Source organism: Echinops telfairi, unplaced genomic scaffold (assembly GCF_000313985.2).
Source record: "Echinops telfairi isolate 266 unplaced genomic scaffold, ASM31398v2 ScPeMD7_7469;HRSCAF=8507_1, whole genome shotgun sequence".
Lineage (NCBI taxonomy): Eukaryota > Metazoa > Chordata > Mammalia > Afrosoricida > Tenrecidae > Echinops > Echinops telfairi.
Window position 1 is genome coordinate 62742613 of NW_022111373.1, and position 18808 is coordinate 62761420.

Consider the following 18808-nt stretch of genomic DNA (forward strand, 5'->3'; position numbering starts at 1 on the left):
CAAGGGTTCTCTGCTCTGCTCCCATGGTTGCTCTGCCACATGCTTTTAGTGGTTTGCCTTGGTGTCACAGGGTCAGTCGGGGCCAGTCCCGACGCTGAGTCTCCAGTGTTGTCCCACTTAGAGCCAGGGGCCATCAAGGGACAGCGTGTCTCATGGTGGGATTAGCCATATTGTCCACTCTGTTCATTGGCTGTTCAGAGCGGGGATATTGTTCTCCAGGCCTGGTGCGTCAGGATGTGCTCCACTCTCTCTTCCTCCCCCTAAGTGCTCCCATTTGCTCTGATCAGACATTCCCCTCTCTCCTAGCTGCAGCTTTAGTGCCATCCTCGCAAGTAAATTCTTCAGGGGGAGGGGCAGTTATCCAGTAGCTGGCATGGGGGATGAGCCCTCAGGCTCAGCCCACTGGCTCCCCACTCCTTTTGCCAACAAGCTGCATTTGTCTGGCACTGGCTTTAAATCTGGTCCCTCTTTCCCTGTGGAGACACAAACAATACCCTTCCCTTGGGTGGGTCAGTGTCCTATTCCCCAGTCACATATCCTTTTTTTCTTTCTTTCCCCTTTCTTCCCTCCCTCCCCCTTTGTGGTTGGCTACCCTATGTACCCCTGGATTTGGTCTGGCACCTGACAAACTATCTGGACCTTACCCCTGGAGTGTCTGTATTCTACAGTGGATTTTTCCCTGTGCCCCTTTTGCATTTACCTTTCTGTCCTTTCATATATATATATGCAAACTTACCTCAGCGGACTCATGTTATACTTGTCCTTTTGTGCTTGACTTACTTCGCTTAGCATTATTTCCTCCAGTTCTTCCCATGCAGAAATATGTTTCATGCATTCATCACTGCTTTTTAGTGATGCATAGTACTCCATTGTATGCATGTACCACAGTTTTTTAACCCATTTGTCTATTGATGGAAATTTGGGTTGCTTCCAACTCCTTGCAATTGTGAACTGTGCCACAATGAACATTGGAGCACAGATGTCTGGCCATGGTTTGTTTCTTGCTTCTTCTGGGTATATGCCCAGTAGGGGGATTGCTGGGTCATATGGTAACTCAATTTCCAACTGTTTGAGAATTCGCCAAATCGATTTCCATACTTACAGGTCCGCCAGCAATGGATAAGAGTTCTTGTCTCATCACAGCCCCTCCAACACTTGCCGCTTTCTGATTTTTTGAATTGGGCTATCTTTGAGGGTGTTAGGTGGTATCTCATAGTTGTTTTAATTTGCATTTCTCTTATGGCTAATGATCAGGAACATTTTCTCATATGTTTATTGGCCATTTGGATTTCAGATTCTGTGAAACTTCTGTTCAGGTCCTTTTCCCACCTCCTCATTGGGCAGTTAGTTTTTCTTTAATTGTGAGCTTGCAAGGTATTGTAGATTTTAGTAATAAGGCCTTTGTCTGATGTTTCATTGCTAAAGATATTTTCCCAGTTGGTGGATTCTCTTATTACTCTCTTGGTGAATTCTTTCGATGTACACAAGTGTCTTCTCTTCAGTATGTCCCACTTGTCTATTTGTGACTCCTCTATGTTTGTATCCTTTCCTATTTCTCATAGCCTATGTATTCCCTGTGCCAAGGTTCTCAGGTTTGTCCCAATTCCCTCATTAATGGCCCTAATTGTTTGGGGTTTAATCTCAAGGTCTGTGATTCACCTTCAGTTTAGTCTTGTGCATGGAGTGAGGTAAGGGTCTTGCTTCATTTTTCTGCAGGTAGATATCCATTTTTTCCAGCACCATTTATTGTAGATGGCATCTGCTTCCCATTTAATATTTTGGGGGCCCTTATCAAAGATCAGTTGTCTATATGCTGATGTTTTTATTTCTGGGTCTTCAGCTCTTTTCCATTGGTGTGAGTATCTGTCATTATGCCAGTACCACACTATTTTGACTACTGTGGCTGTATAGTATGTGCTAAAGTCAGGTAGAGCAAGCCCTCCCACTTTTTCCTTCTTCTTGAGGAATTCTCTGCTAATTTCTGTACTTCTTCCCTTCCATATGAAGTTGGTCATCTGTTTTTCCAATTCTTTGAAGAAGGATGGTGGTATTCGGATTGGGATAGCACTGAACTTATATAGTTCCTTAGGGAGAACTGACATTTTTACTATATTGAGTCTGTAAATCCAAGTGCATGGGATATTCTTCCATTTGTTGAGGTCACTCTTGATTTCTTGAAGTAGTATTTTATAATTTTCCTCATACAGATCTTTGATTTTTTTTCATCAGGTATATCCCTAGGTATTTCAATTTGTGCTTGGCTTTTGTAAAGGGTACTACCTTTTTAATCGTCTATTCTGTGATCTTGTCTGATGTGTAGAGCAGTCCAATAGACTTCTGTTTGTTGGTTTTGTATCCTGCCACTCTGCCATATTCCTCTAATGCTTCCAACACTCTGCTTGTAGAAGAATGGTAATTTCGCCTCTTCCTTCCCAAGTTGAATACTTTTGATATCTTTCCTTTGTCTTATATTGTTAGCTAGGACCTCCAGTATTATGTTAAATAGTAATGGGGACAAGGGGCATCCTTGTCTGCTCCTTTTTCTCAGTGCAATTGTTTTCACCTTTTCTCCATTAACTACCACGTTAGCTATTGATTTTCCATATATGGCTTGTATAATATTGAGGAATTTTCCTTCTGTTCCTATCTTCTTGAGTGTCTTAAACAGGAATGCATGTTGGATATTGTCAAATGCTTTTTCCGCATCTATCAATATTACCATGTAGTTCTTATAGTTTTTCTTGCCAATGTGGCGAATAATGCTGATGGTCTTTCGTATGTTGAACCATCCCTGCATCCCTGGTATGAATCCCATTTAGTCATGGTGAATAATTTTTTTTAGTATGCTTTTGTAGTTTATTGGCCAGTATTTTGTTAAGTATTTTTGCATCAATTTTCATTAAGGATATTGGTCTATAATTCTTGATTCTTGTGGCATCTTTGCCCACTTTAGATATCAGAGTTATAGTAGCTTCATAGAAAGGGTTTGGGAGTCATCCGTCTTTTCTATGTTCTGAAAGAGTTTGTGTAAGATTGGTGTCAGTTTTCCCCTGAATGCTTGGTAGAATTCTCCTGTGAATCCATCTGGCCTGGGTTATATTTTTGTTAGTAATCCCTTGATTACCTTTTCTATTTCGTCCATTGTTATGGGTCTATTGAGGTTCTTGACATCCATCTGGGATAGTCTAGGGAGGGATTGTGTTTCCAAATATTTGTCCATGTCTTCTAAATTGTTGAATTTGTTAGAGTATTGACCTTAATAGTACTGTGTAATTATCCTTTTGATTTCATTAGGGTCCATTGTAATGTCCCCTGTTTCATCCCTCATCCTTGCAAATGTCATTTGTTCCTTCCTTTCTTTGGCTAGTTTTGCCAGAGGTTTATCAATTCTGTTAATTCTTTCAAAGAACCAACTTTTAGCGGCATTAATTTCCATAGTTTTCTTGTTTTCCCTCTCCTTTATCTTGGCTCTGATTTTTATTATATCTATCCTCTTGCTATTAGTAGGGTTGTTCTGTTGACTCTGCTCTAATTGGTGTACGTTTTGTGTCAGCATATCATCCACGAGTCTCTCCTCTTTTTAATGTGTGCATTTATTGCTATCAGCCTTCCTCTGATAAATGCCTTTGCTGTATCCCACAGGTTTTGGTACGTCATATTTTCCTTCTGATTGGTTTCTAGAAATTTTCTGATTTCATCTCTGATCTGGGTCAATAGCCACTCCTTTTGCAATAGGAAATTGTTCATCCTCCAATTGTTTGCCCTAGTTTTCTTCACCGTCCTGTTAATTTCCAGCTTCATGGCACAGTGATCAGAGAGAGATGTCTGTATAACCTTTATGCGCTTGAATTTACTCAAGTTTGGCTTCTGTCCAAGCATGTAGTCTATTTTCAAATATGTGCCATGTGGACTTGAAAAGAATGTGTACTTTTTTGCATGTGGGTGGAATGCTCTGAACATACCTATCAAGTCAAGCCATCCAAGTGTGATACTTAGATACCTAGGCTCCTTGTTGAGTTTCTTTCCTAATGATCTGTCTTTTACGGAGTGGTGTATTAAAGGCACCAACCATAATTGTTGATCCTGTGATCTCTTTTTTTATCTTTTGGAGTGTTTGATTCATGAATTTCGCTGGTCTCTCGTTAGGTGCATATATGTTTATTATGCTCACTTGGTCTATTGCTCCCTTCAGCGTTATATAGTGCCCACCCTTGTCTCTTGTTATGTCCTGTAACTTGAGGTCAATTTGGTCAGATATTAAGATCGCTACCCCTGCTTTTTTTTGCATCACCATTTGCTTGGTATATTTTTCTCCATCCTTTAATACTCAACCTGTTTTTGTCTGCAAACTTGAGATGAGTCTCCTGGAGGCAGCAGGTCGATGGGTTATGTTTCCTCAGCCAGTCTGTTAGCCTCTGCATTTTAATGCCTGAATTCAGGCCATTGATATTCAGTGTTTTTATATCCATCTGTGGACTCTGTGAGGTCCTTTTGTGTTGGGTATTTTCCTATATACCTATCTTATCCCTTGTGTTGTGTGTGTGGTTTATGTTTGCCTTCTTTCCACCATTGAGCTGATGTTATCCTGCGGGTTGTTTCCTCTTTGTCGTCCTACGGGTGGAGTTGTTCTATGTGATGGTCTCTTATTTCCGCTTGGTGAGTGTTTATCTTCTGCCGATACTGGATTGTCAAGGATCTTCTGTAAGGCTGTTTCTTTTTATATATTCTTTGAGGTTGTCCTTGTCTGGGAAGACTCTTACTTCACCATCTATCTTAATAGATAATTTGGCTTGGTAAAGTGTTCTTGGGTTTGTGTTGTTTTCCTTAAATTTTAGAATATGTTACTCCATTCCCTCCTCTTTTTCATTGTTTCTGCTGATAGGTCTCAACATACTCTTATTGGGGTACCTTTATACGTGACTGTGTACTTTTCCCTAGCTGCTTTTATTATCTCCTTTTCCTCAAAGTTGGATAATTTGACAATTATGTGTCTTGGTGACTTCTTGCGATTCAGTCTGGATGGTGTTCTTTCAGCCTCTTCAATGGTTGCCTGATTTTCATTTATTAAGCTGGGGAAATTTTCCGCTAAGAATTTCCTTGGTATTTTCGCTGTTGACTTCTTTGTTGTGTCTTGTTCTGGTAGTCCAATTATTTAATATTGTTTCTTTTCATAGCATCAGGCATGGCTCTCAAATTTTCTTCAGCTAACTTGACTGTCTTATTTGACTGATTTACCCGTTTGCTGAAGTCTGTTTGGTTATCCTCTAGGTCACTGGTGGGATTCTCTGCCTCCTCAAACCTATTGGAAAGATCTGTACATTTGTCACTGGATTTTGTTCTTTCATCCCTTAACTCTTGTATTTCCCTTTGGTGCATTTCCTTTATCTCCTCTATCATCTCATCTTTTTTCTGCATTGCTTCCCTCATATCCTTTATGACTTCAAGGAGCAGTTTCAAGATTTCCTATTGTGGCTGGTCAATATCTGCTTCTTCTATGCCCATCGTTAGGTTCATGACTTCTTCCGGCATTGTCTTCTGTTTCTCCTGCTTTTTCGTTGAAGCTGTTAGAACTGGTTGCTGTTTACGTGTTGTTTTAGAGGAGCCTGGAGCCACCTTCCTGAGTCAAAGAGCCCTAGGCTCTCTCTTGGGGGATTGGTGTGGGTCCTTCCATGAACTACCTGCCAGTAGCTGTACTTAGGGGTCAGGATATCACTATATCTTCCTGTGGTTTCACTCTTGTCCTGGCCGTCCAGTATTCCATTACTTGGAATGTGTGTTGGATATTCCTCTCATGTGACACTGGTCGGGTTATTGTGGGCCCATTAGGGCCTTGCTTCCCTGGCTGATCTCTAAGTAGGCTTCACAGTTCTTGGAGCACCTCGGCTGGCCTGTGGTGTTTTCCTCTGCAACTGGAGTGCTGAGGAGGGCATGTAGGCATACCCACCTTGCTATAGAGCTCTGTAGCTGGTAGGGGGATTACTGTAGACAGAGAGATCACCTTGGAGATTGGGTGGATGTTCCCGCAGTAGTATGGAGCCCCACCAGTGGTGGCCAGGCGTTTCACCCAGTCACTTGTAGGGCCTCAGGATTTAGGCTAGGGATGCCCCCACTTTTTGTAGGGAAGGACCCCCTGCTGCTTGGTGTGTGGAAGAGGACTGGCTTGAATTCCCCAGATGCTTCCCGAGCCTATAACTGTGGGTGGGAGCTCACCCAGTTGGGCCTTCAGAGTTGCCCTAGGCAGAGGAGAGTGGCCCGGAGGCCACTAGTGTCTTGTGACAGGAAATAGAGTGAAATGAGAGGAAAAAGAGAGAAGGAGTAAGACACAGACTAGAGCAAAAATGTCTAGCACACTGTCACCCACTCACACACACTCAACTAGAATTCACAGAGTAAACACGATTGAAAACAGCAAAAAAAAAAAAAAAAGCAAGCAAGAAAGAAAACAACAAAAAAGGAGAATGAATCTGCTGAGGTTGTGGTAGGAAAGAGAGAAGAGTTAGAACAAAGGAGAAAGGAAGAAAAAGTTAAAGAGGAACACAAATAAAGTAAAAAAAAGAAGAACAAAGGGAAGGAGAGGGAGACAGAACTGACAAAATTGATAAAGAAATAGCTGAGCCCGTGCTGTGACCCCATGCTGTGTGTAGCACTGACTCGTCCTGTGTGGAGCACTGTCTTAGGGGTCAGGCTGCCCACTGGGAGGACAGCGTTGCCCTAGGCAGAGTGTAGGGGTCTGGGAACCAGCAGTGGCATGTAAATGGAATGAGAGGGAGAAGAGAGAATCCTACAAGCAGGGAGAGAAGCGAAGAGAACAAAGAAAGAGGAAAGAAGGAGAAAGAGAAAAAGGAGAAGGAAAGGGAAAAATCCCACTGTGTTCACTAAGCTTAGCTGTGATGGTAAAGAGGGAAGAGAGCGAGAGGGGAGAAATAAAGAATAAAGAGATAGCTGATCCCTGATTACTTGTATGTGGGGCCAAACGGGTTTAGACCATGATTCACAATGGCAGGTTGGTGTGCCCTTTTATATGCAGGGACCCAGTGGTGCTGGACAGCATTGCCCTAGTTGATGAACTCTCCTAGAGGTCCAAAGGAGGTTTCCTCAGCAGCGCAGCACGGTGTAGATGTTTGTTCCATCTGCCAGTGTGGTGTTCAGCACTCCCACGAAGGGTGGAGGGTGGGCTGGAGTTCTTCCTGCTATTTGGATTGATTTGCCCTACGCGGAGGATAGTGATCTGGAAGTCAGTAGTGGGTTATGATTGGAGAGAGTGAGAGAGAGGAGGAATAAGAGGGAAAAAGAAGAAAGAGAGAAAAAAGAACCCCAGCTTGTTGAGACTAGCTGAGTTTGTTAAGACTGACTGTGGTGGGAAGGATATAAATGCTAGTGAATGAAGAGGGAAGAAATAGAGTAGTAGGTAAGGTGATGACTGGGGCTTGATCACCTGTCTGTGAGGCTAGAGGAGTTCCAACTCTTCCTCTAGGCAGCGGGGTGCTGTACCCATTTAATGTAGGGTTATACAGATTCTGTGCGGGATTACTTTCAAAGGCAAGATCACACCTGTGACCGTGCATCCATTGAGCTCTGGAGTTTACTGGTATGCCTGCCTGTGCTGTATGTAGCACTGCAGCAGGGGTGGGGGGCAGGGTGTTCCCACAGCCCATTCTAGGGCCCCAGGACAGGCAGGGCCTCCCCAGCTATGTGCAGAATCACTGAAAAGGAAGCTGGGCTTGTTGTCCTATCTAGGCTGCTGGTGTCCTACTACTAGATCGGACACTTTTATTTTTATTTATTTATTTTTTGTCCCCTTGGCCAGTTAGACCAAAATCAAATTAACTTGTTTCCCCAGTCTCTAGTCTGTAGCTCTGTGAAGTTTGAAACTGAAGCTTGCTACAGTGGGTCTTTGTTATGCAAAAAGCCGCCAGGCCTTGTAGCTGAGTTATGGCAGTCCTTAGCTAGGTTCTTTCTTATGCTGATTTATGTTAAGGGGCACCACCTATGTCCTCCTTGGAGCCACCAGACTGCAGTTTGGGTTATTGACCAGTAACATATATTTCACCTTTTTTTTAAAATGCTTATGATGTGCTCTGATTTGGGGGCTGTCAGGCTGGTCCCTTGAGGGGGAGATCCAGCTTGTCAGGAGGGTTGTTTCCTTCTCAGCCAATTGGAATTAATTCCACTCCCTGGATTCCGACTATCAGCTTATTTTCTCCCACACCGCGATCTACTTCAGGTAATAATCTGCTTTTTCTTCTATTCTAAATTATGGCTACCTGCCTCCGCCGCTCCTTGGGCTGTGAGTTCAAGACAGCCAGCAGTGAGGAGAGCTCCAGCATGGGGTTCTCCTGTGTCTGGGGTTGTGTCCCCTTTAAGGCATCAGCCTGGAGAAACCGCTGCTCCCGGCAAAGCTAGCCAAAGCTAGAGCACTTTAAAGCAGTCTTAGTTTGCTTTGTGAGTGGAAATCACGCACAAAAAAGGGGTTCAGGAGATACCCTAGTACCCTAGTTCTAATTTCTGGACACCACATCCCTGTTTCCTTCACCTTACCTCCCAATTTTCTGGTCTGGCAGCAGGAGCTCCGGATGGGTGCTTCCTATAGGGTTGCCATTTGCCCCAGGTCCCCTCTCCTATAAAGATTTACATTCTTGGAAACCCCAGGGAATAGTTCTACTCTCTCTTAGAGTCTTGCTTTGAGGCAGAATCAACTAGATGGTAGCAAGTTTATAAGAATGTTCTGTGCATGAGTTCTAGTGGTATACTGAGTTAAGCATATTTTCATGTGCTTATTGGCTATTTGTATGTCTTCTGGGTAGAAATATCTACTCAAGTCTGGTTTTCATTTTTAAAGTTGGGTTGTTTGTATTTTTGCTCTTGAATATGTACAGCTTTAAAAAAATCAGATTACGTATGCATAGCACACATGAGTTTAACATAATACTAACAGACCATGCATTTGACACCGGAATAAGTTTATATGAAGTAGCTTTGTGCATACACCCAGATGGAACTTCATTAAAAATATATGTATCTCTCGTGGTGTACATTATTTCTTTGAATAAGAAATTGTAGGGTGGAATTTTTACAAAGTTATTTTTCCCCTCTAAAGGTAAAAAAGGAGTTAAGTACAAGACATTACATGGTTTTACCTGACAACTTACTGTGCTGATCGCATCAATATTTGAGCTTACTGTAATGAAATTTTGTATGCTACTTTCTAGTATACATGCTGTTCAGACATGGACTTAACTACCAGTCAGTTACTTTTTTCACCAAAGAAATGATTCATGGGCAGTGAAAGATTTTTCTAGACCTCATACTTTATTCTTTTGGGGAACTCTTAATTGATAGAAGACCACCTGGCTGTCGCTCATTATAGTTGTGCATTAAGCCAAGATGTTAGTGAGGAACAGAATTAGGTACTGAGTACATGCCCGTAACTTTAATTGAGAGACCTCATACAATTAACTTAACTACTGCGTCCCATCTGAGGATGTGTCATTAACCCATAAATATGCATGTCATCGGTGCATTTCCTTTCATCTATTATTAGAGATAGACCATTGATTCTTTAAAGGAGTGCAATGTGAGATCCTATATAATTTATGACAGGGTTTTCTAGATATTTCTCTTGTTAAAAGATGTTTCAATTTGAATTTCAAAACTTTAGTTTACTAGCTTTCTCCATTTCAGCCTATCCTCTATAAAGGTAAATCTACAATAAAGCTCTTATTTTGGTGAAAGACATTTTATTGTAACATTCTATCTTTTACTTTTTAATCTACTCCTAGTTTCTGTGGTGCAAACAATTTCTTGCTGGCCATCTTGTACGAGCAGCGTAGAATTGTACTCCATAGTGTTTTCTTCCAAGGTGTCTCTAGATGGATTCAAACTGCCAAATTTTCACTTAATAGCCCTTTTCTCAACCATTTGCATCGCCCAGGGATTTTTTTTTCTTACCTAGGTTAATAAAGAAGCACCTATCCGTTTGTGGTAGGTCCAATCAGAATGGCTTCTAGGCCAAGAAGTCATCAGATGGTTGGGATGTTCTCCAATGAATACTGGTGCCCATGGAAAAATTTGTCTGAGTGATATCTTACTGATCTTCATCCTCCAGCCCACCACACACCCCTATTTAGGCATGGTTATGATAAGTATGTTTCAAAGCTATCCATAAAGTTTTCAGGGCTACCTCCTCATAAGTGGGCAGCTGAGGCCTTCTTTGTTGTCTGCTTTTCGTCTGGCAGCTCCACTGAAACCCGATCACCTTTGGATGACCTTGCTGGCATTTGAAATAGCAGTGACATAGCTTCCAGCATCACAGCAACACACCAAACCACCACAGTATGACAAACTGACAGACAAGTGATAAGACACCAGTTTTGATGAGAGATGTTATGCTTGGTTAAATAGAAGGGTGGTGAAAATAGGAAGGCGATCAGTGATATGGATTGACACAGTGCTGCAACAATGGGCTCAAGCATATGAACAATTGTGAGGATGGCACAGGATCAGGCAATGTTTCGGTCTGCTGTGCTTAGGCTGCTGATGGTTGTAAACAACTCAATAGCACCTAACAACAACATTGTAAGTGTGAGGAACCTTAGGGGTGAGTGGGTTAAATCTTGTGTTACTTACTCACTGAAAGATTGGTGGTTCAAACCAGCCATTCCATCGGGGAAAAATGAGGTGGTCTGCTTCCATAATGATCTATAGGCTCTAAAACCCTATGGAGCAGTTTTACTTGGTTCTACAGATTTGATATCTGAGTCTCCTAGATGGTATAGGTTTGAACTGTGATAAGTACAGTGGTGGCCAGAGCCCAGGGCTCCATCATCCCCATTCTAGTTTTGGAATATCTTCCTCCTTTGTTTCTAGAGTCTGAGCCACTTCCCTTGGCAGATAGATCTTATTCAATATTGCAGTAGTTTTGGAAAATGTCTATTTAAGGCCCAGAAGTGTGCTTGGCACTTTTAGTTAATTTTTTTGTTGACCATCATTAAAGAAATTTAAAAGTAGTGTTTACACTTTAAAATGGTTTTAACTATTGCAATAACATCATCATCATTTTAGTCTCTCACAAAATCTGTCTGTATACATCAACAAAGTTTCCATAGCACTCCTAAAGTGGAGAATGTGATTTTTATACATTATAATTACAAGGGACATGTATAAATATAGGATGAGCTTCAACTCCCAAACCCTCTCTTCAAAAGACATGCACATTTTTTTCAGGTTTAAGAAACATTAGTGCAGTGAATTTGAGCATTCTAGAGGCATCAAATTAAAATTTGTAAGAATAGTTAGCAACAAACTCTATGCCACGGGCCACACAATAACCAGTTTTCCTTTTCTTTCTATTTCTTCTGTGCTTTTATTCTGTTAAAAGCATATACGGGGGTACCTAAAAACAAAACAAAACAAAACCCAGATATTTTTTCAAACTACATATTAAAAATTTTTTTTTACAGAACAATGTTGTCGTCTTCAAAGTACTCTCCATTACACTTAATACATTTGTCAAATCTGCAATTCCATAATTGGAAAAAATTTTCAAACTCATCTGGATAGCTGACAGTACCTCTCTCATTTTTTCCTACACCTCTTTTATGTTGCCCAGTTGCTGTCCTTTCATGTCCCTTTTCATTCAAGAAAACAAAAAGAAGTCACACAGAGTGAGGTTAGGTGAGTATGGTGTGTGGGGCAAGAGAGGTGTGCTGTTTTTTTGCCCAAAACTGGGGCATTAAGATAGCTGCATGAGCAGGTGTATTGTTATGGTGGCAAAACCAGTCCCATACCTGCCATAAATCAGGCCTTTTTTGTTTCACACTGTTACACTATATTTTCTAAATCTCTAACAGTCTGACCTGGTGGAATGAAATCCAAATGCACTATCAGTTGACATTTTAGTCTGTTTGGGAAGTTGACAAACGTCCTGAGAGGTTTGTCATCAATTGATATTTCACCTTTTTTGAAATGAGAAAACCACTCATACACTTTAGTTTTTCCTATAGTGCTGTCCTTGTAAGCTGAGTTCAACATAACAACAATTTCTGCAGTATTTTTCCTAAGCAGAAAACAGAATTTCAAAGCTGCACACCATTCTCTTAAATTGGCCAGCACATAAAATTAGGTTCAAGTGAAACTGCCTTTAAGGGAAAAAAAATCACTGTGACCAGAGAGAAGCTTCCCAGGCAATGCCACTGGGTACACTTACTCAGAGCAAGTTGTTCAATGCTGGCCTGAGGGAAAAAATGCATACTATGAAAGCTCCACTCTGCCCAGAACAATTCCAGTTTTTTGGGGGGTACCCCCATGTAATATGTTCATGTTCAAATTTAACTGCCATTTATGTCTCAAGTATAATACTATTCTTCCTGTTTGAAAATAATCATTCTCAAGAAATGGAAGGCTAGTTTTGTTTATGCTCACTCAAGTTTTCACCTGTCCTTTATTTTCAGGAAAATTCTACATACTATAAACTGACAAAAATATTTTAAAGGGTGGTAAAATTGTAGCACATAAGTTACCTAGTCCTGTTTCAAATTTGGAAACTATGTTGTCAAAATTTAATGCTAATATGTATAATGCAGTTAAGTGTCTGTTGTCCCAATAAATGCTACCATAAACATTTCCTTTCTTAAATGGTTCCCATATGGTTCAACCACAGGAGTGATTTTTATCACACTCAATCTCAACATATTAATGTAAAGATTTACAGGCTCAAAAACCCTATACAGAGTTGTTTCTGTAAGTTGGAAATAACTTGATGGCAGTGATTTTTGGTTTAGGGTAACCACTCAGTATAACATCATCACAGACTTCCTTTTTCCTACCAGAATTTATGTATGGTATTTAACAGATCATACTAGAGATTTTAAAATAAGGACTGTATGATGTTTAATGTTTGGTATCAATGCTGAATGAAGTACTCATATGAACTTTTTATTTCATAAAACAAGATGTATGTAAAGCTGTACTCCATTCTGACAGTAAACATTTATTAAGTCTTTATTTTACTATGTAAAAATGAAGCATTACTTAGATTAGGAATAATTTTATTTAGAATTCCTTTAGAGAGCAAACATAGATCATTTAAAATGTCACATGATTTCCACAGTATAATATAGCAACATGAACTGTATAATGCTGGAAACATGACTCTCAAACTTCTCTTAGCATGCCAATCCAGTGCTTTCTCTAACTTTTCAGTAGGCTTACTGTCATATGTAGAGTGACATTTTTAAAAATCATTTTATTAGGGGCTCATACAACTCTTATCACAATCCATACATACATCAATTGTGTAAATCACATTTGTACATTCATTGACCTCATCATTCTCAAAACATTTGCCCTCCATTTAAGCCCCTGGCATCAGTGGCATTTAACAATATAGACTGTATAAAAGGTGATATGTAGCCTGGGGCTGTTGTCTGACCTCTTCTGGCTGCACAAGGGGGAAAGAGAAGAAGCATCATCATCAAAATCAGCTGTCATTGGCCAATTTCTATGAGGCTGAGGTCAGACATGTCTCAATTGTCCATCCTATTCTGATACCAACTTCCTCCCACAGCACTTTCCTTCTGTGGCTAGGTTTTAGAATTCATTATAATAGCCAGAATTCACAGATGATGGTCGCGATTATGGAGTTAGTTTCTTAGCATAGTTAACAGGTTACAAGTCAGGTGAGAAATGCCTCTTTCATGTCCTCAGCCATGTGGCCTGGTTTCTCCCCTGATAGAGCAATGTTATAAAGTGTGTTTAGGGCTGCCAATAAATACCCAAGGGCAGGCCACTCCAGTATAAGCTTCAAAGCAAAGGCACTCAGCCCCAGCTCCATGGGTTCTCAGAATCCACCCCCACCCCCCAATTAAGTACCCTGAAGCATCCCACTCCACAAGCCAGCCTCCTGCATCGAAGCACTAAGCTTCATGCCTCTGGCTCTGCTGCTGCTGCTCTTCTGTCACTCCTGTGGTGTAATACCTGTCTGTGGATTAACCAAGTCAATGAGCAGCGGTCTGAGGGTTCAAAGAACGTGCTTCACCTCTGACATTTCCATCGCTGAAATGGAGATCCCTTGTTTCTCCTTTGGAGATGGCACATTTTGTACCCAGCAGACTGGCAAACACAACTAAGTCTGTTAATTGTTAAATCAAGCAGAATAATATAACCCAGTCAGATTTCCCCTCACCTTCCAATCCAGACCTATCAGGAAAATGAAGGTTCATTTGAAGGGAGTCACATATATTAGGCTAGAAGTGCCTAATATAACTCACTGTATTGCACAGACTTATACTGTTAGGTGCCATCAATTGGTTCTGCTACATAGTGATCCTATGCACAACAGAATGAAATACTGCCTGGTCCTGGGCCAGCCTCACAATGGTTCTTATGTTTGAGCCTATTATTGCAGTCACAGTGTCAATCATCCTGTTGTGAGGCTTCATCTTTGTAGCTGCCCTTTTACTTTATCAAGCGTAATGTCCTTCTCCAGAGACGAAGTCTTATTATCCTTGTCTCTAAGGAGGTTTCTGGCTGTACTACTTCCAATATATACTTTTTTTTTTTTTGCAAAAACCATCTTATTGGTAGCTAATACAGATATTATATCATTCCACAGTTAAATCGCATCAAGTAATATTGTACCATTGCTACCAAAACCAGCTTTAAAAGATACTTTTCCTTCTTAAACTCCTTGACATCAGCTCCCTTTTACTCCCCATCCCCCACTTTCACCCCTAGAAACTCTTATTCTACATGCTGTCTCTATTAGTTTATCAATCCTGGGTTTCATATATTGAAAAACAGAAAAATACCTATAACAAAAATTCAAGAGTATCACCCCGAATGACAAAAATACATTTGAGATAAACTCCAGTATGAAAAAGAGAGGAAAAAAATAAGACAGAAAAATGTTGAAATCAGATCAGGCCCAACATGCATCAGAGAGGGGCATCAATGCACAAGATTTTAACCGTTCAAGTCAGGTTTATCACTTTGATCCTAAAGTCATCTTTCCAAAGCTCTCTGTTTGCTAACCAGTTTCTTCCCAGGCTCTATTAGTGATCGAGGGAAATCATCGGAGGCTTATTACCTATGCAGATCTCACAAATGAATCTTGGGCTTCCATTGTCATCTGTAGCCTTCTGCAAACCAGACACTCACAATTTGAGCTCTGATACTATTCCCTCCTTTGGTTTGGATTATATGATTTACAATCCTTTAGTCAATGATGCTGGTGTTCTTCTTCCATGTGGACTTCTTTGACAAGTTTTTAAGACCCAAATGCTATTTTATCTGAAGTAGAGAACCATCCAGTTTCTTCACTACACTTTGCTGTAGCATCCATATCCTCTGTGTTCCCTTCCTAAGGCAAGTATCCAGCAGGGAGGGCCATGATGTAAGAATGAATTGCTTTTAATCTGGAGCTAGGATTTGGTGCGATCCTAAAACCCATTCCTGGATCTGTGTTTTTTATCTGCCTTGGGCTCCCTTTAGAGACTTCCTTGTTAATTTTGGTAGAGAATGTTATTGATCATCTCCCTGAAACATAAAAATCTTTCATTAAGATTGTCATTGATTAGCCCTTGATATTAATTTTTAAAGCACTGTTGAGAGAGAGGGATATTAGGCCAATATAATCTAACTCCATATCACAATGCCTGAATTATCCACTTACACAGAATCAGTCTTTCTGTGATTGGATGCTATTTACACAAACAATGGTTGTTGGTTGTCAGGAAAAATTTACAATAATACTCACTGAGAATGTCAGTAACAGATTTGCAGGGATAATATATATCTTAATACAGCATATAGGGCATTGATGTAGTAAGTCAAAGATTGTCCACCTAATGACAGTTCAATAATCTTGATATAACTGTCTTTTGCTTTTGCAAATACAATGCATTTGCAGTTGTAAGTCCTCAGGTTACACGTTTGAGGTAGAGTGCTGTTGATCTCCGGTACAGCCTTTGGAGTGTGCTATTCACCTTGAAGAACAGGACTTAATGCTCCAGTGTTCTATGGGGAACTTGGTCTGGGTCCCCAAGATGTGCCCAGAATCTCAGGCCAATATGGCTTATTTGGATATTACCTGGGATATACGCCCCTTAGGAACCTTAAAAATATTTGTCATCATTTTTTCCACATGTGGCAGTTGGTTCTTCCACTTTTTCTACCAGTAGTCATGCAGTAGTGTTCCCCCAAGACTTTTCTGCTCCTTTTCCCCTCTCCTGACTGGACAGTCCCATCAGTATCCCTTATCCCTCTACTAAAGATGTCTACCTGTCCAGGGGGACTTCATCATAACTTTGCATGGCAGCCACTTAGTAGTCAACATCACCTCCATCTCCCTTGTATTTTCAACATTTTTTGGACAGCACCATAATTCAAAAGCATTAGTTCTTCTTTGGGTTTCCTTATTTAACATCTAACTTCCACATCTATATGAGGAGATTGAAAATACCCTGCCTTGAGTCAGGTTACTGTTAATTCTCAAAGTAACATTCTTGCTTTTCAACACTTTAAAATGGTCTCGGGCAGCAGATTCACCCATTGCTTGATCTCTTGTTACAGCTTCCAGAACATTGATGGTGGATTCAAGCAAGACAGAATCCTTGACAATTTCAACCTTTCCTTTGCCTGTCATGATGTTATCTACTGATCCAGCTGTAGGCTTTTGGTTTCTGTACATTGAGTTGTGATCCAAACTGGAGGCTGCACACCTTCATCTTATCAGCAAGGGCTTCAGGTCCTCCTGAGGAGCAGGACTGATCATCTGCATATCACAGGTTGTTAACAAGTCTCCCTTCAATCCGGAAGCCACATTCTTCTTCATCTAATCTAGGTTCTCTGATCATTTGCTCTGCATACAGACTGAATAAGTCTGGTGACAGGCTAGAGCTCTGAGGCACACCTTTCTTGTTCTGTGAGCACAACTGCCTCTTGATCCACTTACAAGTTTCTCATGAGCACAATGGATTGTTATGGAATTCCCATTCTTCTCCAGGCTATCTATAGTGTGTTATGATCCACGCAGTCGAGTGCTTTGACATAGTTCAGAAAACACAAGTAAGAACCTTCTGATAGTTTCTGCTTTCAGCCAGGATCCATCTGACATCATCAGTGATATATTACCTTTTTATTATTTGATTTTAATTAAAAACAAATAAAAACTTCTTGGCAGAAGTGAGAAAATAGGTAATATTCTTCCAAATCTGAATATAATGAAGAACCTCATTTCTCCTTCCTTCCCCCTTAAACTCAAGGGGAATCAGACAGCACTAGTGTGCTGCAGAGTCGGTTGTGAAATCTGCGCTGTGCTCTTTACCCTGCTTTTCTTCTTCGTGGGCTGACTCTTGGTCATGCTGGCTGTATTCCTCCTGGCTGGCATCCCGTCCAACTTCTCCACTGGCAGAGTTCTTGCCCCAGGAAGAACATTTGTAGGCTTTGTCTGTGGGGACAGCTCCTTTACATTTCAGTAAATCGTAACTACTTCGGGAAGTAGTAGTTCTTGCCAATCTCTTGTATCCAGGTATTCCGGAATAATCGCAAACACATGATTAACTGCCCAAACTTTTCGATTATTCATCTTCACAAAATTTCCGAGGGAGCTGTGTATGCGTCAGTCCCTTGTGGTGATTTTGAAATACCAATCCTCCAGTCACATGAACCTTTGACTCATCTAATGCCTTCAGCATATTGGGTGAATCTGTCTTTATGAGTTCACAGCAATGCTCTGTCTGGAAGTGGATATCCATCCAGTTGGACCATCCCTGTCCTTTGCATCCATGTTTTTTCTAGCTGGCTTCCGTGGCTTGTCATGTAAAACTGCACAGGATGCAAGGCTCATCGAATTTCTGCACAACATCGTTGAATCTGTTTATGGTTTCTTAATGTCCTTTATGGCCAACAAGTCGAAACTGCAGTCAATGATGATGAGGAGGGTTCTGTGAACAACGTCTCTTTGGACTCCTTTTCTGTCATGCCCATCAGATTGGACCCCTGCTGACACTCTCGCTCTTACTTCTCCCTCTTGAGTCTTTCTCTTCACTTTTGTTTGCAGAGTTCTCCCGGCTCTTCCATTGTTTTTGTTTTATTAGCTTCTTCATTGGCCGTTTAGATACGGATTCCAGCCCATCACTTGACCTTGGCTTCTGGTTCTCCTCTTGTTCTTCATTTAAGTTTTGTCTTCCTTCAACATTAGACGTCTCAATAAAAGCTGGCAACATTGCAGCACACATAATTTGGTGCTTCTGAAAAAGTAGGAGAGGGGTGGGTGGGGAATGAAGAGAATGTGCAAGAAGCTTTTTGGGGTGGTGTTCCTTCAGCTCAGGAGATCTCCTTTGAAAATGTCATGTCCCAGAATCATGGGCAACAGCTGCACATTGGCAGCTGTGGCAATTACTCCTCGAGTCATTGATTGGGCCAACTGGAGCCAGAAGTCTGGGAAAGGGCACGTTTCTGTGGAGCGGAGCTGGTCTGTGGTTAATGGGGCAGAGCACAATGGCAGCTCTTTTTCCATGTCTTCTTCTGAATTCAGCTCCCTCTCGAGGAAGTGCTTCAACTGTTGTTAGATGATCTTTAGCAAAAGTTTACTTGTATGTCATATTAATAAAACATTTCCACCATTTCAGTTGGTTTACCATTCTTTGGAATGGGTATAAATATGGACATCTTCCAGTCAGTTGGCCAAGTAGCTGTCTTCCAAATTTCTTGGCACAGAATTAGATTGCCCTTTAATAATTTATTTATTCTAAGGTTCATCTCAAATATGTATTTTTGATCTTAATAATGCCTGTTATAATTATGGGAA

The 18808-nt window shown here is 41.0% G+C and overlaps 1 pseudogene; it reads right to left on the minus strand.

Annotated features, from left to right (window-relative positions):
• Positions 1–17276: 17276 nt before the first annotated feature.
• On the minus strand, positions 17277–18248 carry LOC101638680 (annotated as a pseudogene).
• Positions 18249–18808: the final 560 nt, after the last annotated feature.